The 3,538-nt window shown below is 43.4% G+C and overlaps 1 pseudogene; it reads left to right on the top strand.

Annotated features, from left to right (window-relative positions):
- The first annotated feature begins 466 nt into the window (after positions 1-466).
- Positions 467-1,118, top strand: LOC102260615 (annotated as a pseudogene).
- Positions 1,119-3,538: the final 2,420 nt, after the last annotated feature.

Here is a 3,538-nt window from a genome sequence, read left to right as displayed (position 1 = left end):
AAAAAGAGAAGTCAACAGGAGATTGAAAGCTGGGTTATCTAGTAGGCAGATTAAGCATTGCTTCAGGCATCAGCAAAGCCTGCGCAATCCATTAAAAAATACATATTTTTAAAGCGTAAAAGTTATAACCACAGGAAAAATTAGACTTTGTTGGATTTTCTTTTGCTTGTGATACTCTTACTTCTGTTTAATTTTTTCATTAAACATGAGGGTGGAGGTGGAGGTGGAAGATGTCCACCATCTTTTCAGTGATTAAGGTTTTCTTGACCTTCCCTTTCATATAATATTGATCATTCTATTCAAAGCACTTTCTTCTCTGTGCTTCACGAGATTGCAAGAGAATCCTCAAAATGGATGTTAAGAGTTAAAGGGTATGGCACTCAGCCCGGGAGTGGGGATCCCTGAACTGGAGGAGCTTGACAGATGCACCACCCCCAGATTGTGCCTGCACGGACCCTCTGCCTGAGTGTGGGATGAGCCAAGGAGACTCAAACCCAAACAGGCAGGAGATGACAGATGGATGACTCAGCACAACAGATTTGTCCTGGACTGTGAAGACAAAGAGCCTGATGTGCTGTTTGTGGGGGACTCCATGCTGCAGTTAATGCAGTGATATAACATAGGGCGAGAACTTTCCCTACACCCCCCCCCCCACTCCAGGCACTGAATTTTGGAATTGAAGGAGATACATGTTTTGTGGAAGCTAAAGATGGAGAACTGGAGAATATTAAACCTGGTCTTTGTTGTCTGGGTAGGAACCATGAAAATATAGCAGAAGTAGCAGGTGGAATCCTACAACTTATCAACACAAGGCAGCCACAGGACAAAATCATTATATTGGGGTTGTTACTTACAGGTGAGAAGCCCAACTCTTTGAGGCAAAATATAAAAATTAAAAAAATGCCAAGGTTAACCAACTCCTCAAGGTTTCCCTGCCAAAGTTGGGCAATGTTCACTCCTGGATACAGATGGGGGCTTTGTGCACTCTGACAGTGCCATCCCCTGCCACCACGTGTTTGATTTTCTGCAAACCCCTCCATGAACTGACCATGCAGTTGTCGGAGAAACTTGAGGAGGAACAAACCACCACTGCCTGGCTCCCATCAGCATTAATTGCATCTCAGCCTCCTCAGATTAGTTATGTCAGTGACTACAGAACCCTTCTCTTTCTTAAGGCACTTTGCATTGTAGTAGAAGTTCCTGGATGCTCATATCCAGTGTTTGAAAGGGAGAAGGGATTTAAACTGGTCCTGTATATAGGTTTGTTTGACACAGGAGAAAAGCTAGTCGAGGAAGATGGTTGTTAAATAAATTCATTTGAAACCAGAAGGGCCTAGACAACCCAGCTCTTTCAGTTGCATGTGTGACACCTTCATTGAATTATCACTTTTACCTAGAACAACATCAAGCCTTAGTACCGAACAAAATGAAGATGCCTTTCTTTCTGTGGATTATGTCGTATATAATATAATAATAATCAGAATCACACCTACTTGCCTTTAAATCATGTGTTGGGGTTTTTTCTTCACGTTTTAAGGATCATAATTTTGCCTTTTGTTTCCATTCTCAATGTTTAAACATATCAGGTTGGACATACTTGTCATTCAAATGTAGGAGATGCCATAGTTACAGGTGAGTTTGTTTCACTCTCTTAATCTTTCGCAGGTTTAGCTGTGAAAAACAGGTTTCGCCCCAATTGAGGGATTGTGGAGGGTATTATTTTTATCTGCCGAATATCGTGTCTGTAATAGACCCATGCATGCAGTCTTTACTCCTTTTTGAGGTAAGGGGGCCTTGTTGATATTACAAGCTTTTAACATATTTTTTACCTAGGAGCTCAGTTGCTGAAAGTGTTAGTCCCCAGCTAGTTACTCTCACGATATTTCTGTGTGACACATTCTTGTGTGGTATTCTGTGCTAACAAGTCTGTGTAGTGCTATGAATACTCAGAGTTCTGGTTTATTTTTCCCTTAGACCCTGTTACAGTGTCCTTTTTTGGGGGGGTGGATCAGAACTATTCCATTCCATAATTATGTGTATGTGGGGGGAGGAGTTTAACTTGACATTATTTCAAGTATTATAGTATCTTAAGGTGTATGTTTTATTTTTTATCATCTTAGTTTTAAAATTATATCAATTCAGAAAAAGTTGGCTTCATGGGGAAGCAAATGAAACTATTCTTCACAATAGACATTCTACTTGATGCTACTGTTTCAGTAAAAAAGAACTAGGTTTGCTTAACTTTCAGGAGTACTCCTTAATGTAGCTTCATCTGAGAATATCTTAATGCCTTGTTTGCACTCCAAGAACTGCCATTTTAAAAATAATGGGACAATAGATGGTTTATTGTTCAAAATACCTATGAAATGTGTACAAACTAGAGCTACAAACATCTTTTAAACTGGGCCAGGTAGATAGTGAAGAAGCCCATCCAAATGTGCTCTGTAGTGATATTGCTCAAGTTCAGTAACAAGCGTATGTTTCATGTTCTGTTGCCAGGCAAAGAGCAGTGTGTGTGTGTGTGTGTGTGTGTGTGTGTGTGTGTGTGTTGGGAGTATGGTCCAGACACATCCATGAGGTTACTCCAGCAGCAGAGGATTAAATATCCCTGTGTGAGCTGGCCTTCAGCTCCTGTGCTTATGTATACAACCCTGAGATATTACTGCATTTCTATCTACCGAGCTATTTGAGCAATAGTATTTGAACACTAGCCTTTTAAATAAAAGTCTGCCCCATTGCTGATGTGGAGAGAGAGAGACAGGAAGGAGGAGGAGGAGGAGGAGGAGCGGGGGGAGGAGGCTAAGAGGTATTAGCTTAGAATGTGTGGTACTGTTCTGAGTGCTTATATGTACATTAATTCATTTAAAACTCACAGTCCTATGAAGCAGGGACCACTCTTAGCCCTCCACCTTATGGCTAAGAAAACCGTAAGGTTTTTCTAATAGGAAGGAGAGGTGTAGGGGGACAGAGAGGAGCCGGACAAGCACAGTGTGTGGACTTGCTCGCTGAATCACTGTGCAGCTCTTCCCATAGAGGCCTGAGGACATTTTCTGGTCTAGGAGGAATTTATTTAAAATGGAGTCGATCACTTTCCTATCTGCCCGCTAGACAGAAATCTCCAGCATCCCTGTTAAATAGACCTCATTGTTTTATATGTGTGTGCTGGGGGGAGGGGGACAGGCTGGCATGCGGGCAGGCGGACAAAATGAGCGTTTGATCTCGAGAAGCCCACAGGTGGAGGGGAGGAGGGAGAGTGTGCCCTAAGAGGGTCGCCTCGTGCTGTGCGGGGGCGGGAGGGGGGTGCAGATCCTCCGGCTCCGGCAAAGAGGAAGGAGCCTTTTCCTCTCATTAGAAGAGAAGGCAGTACTTTGCCCATAACACTGAACACCCGCATCGGGCAGTGGGAATCCTGATGACTTTGTACAAGCGAGGTTGTCCCTCGGAAGAAGGACATTTCGCCATTTCGCTTGAATAGAGTGAACTGGCTCCAATGTTTCGCGCCCTTGAGGTTTCCGGAGCGGGGGCCCGGGGAGGGGGG

Source organism: Myotis brandtii, unplaced genomic scaffold (genome assembly GCF_000412655.1).
Source record: "Myotis brandtii unplaced genomic scaffold, ASM41265v1 scaffold963, whole genome shotgun sequence".
Taxonomy (NCBI): domain Eukaryota; kingdom Metazoa; phylum Chordata; class Mammalia; order Chiroptera; family Vespertilionidae; genus Myotis; species Myotis brandtii.
The sequence above is the reverse complement of the archived record's forward strand: the minus strand, read 5'-3'. Positions and strand labels throughout refer to the sequence as shown.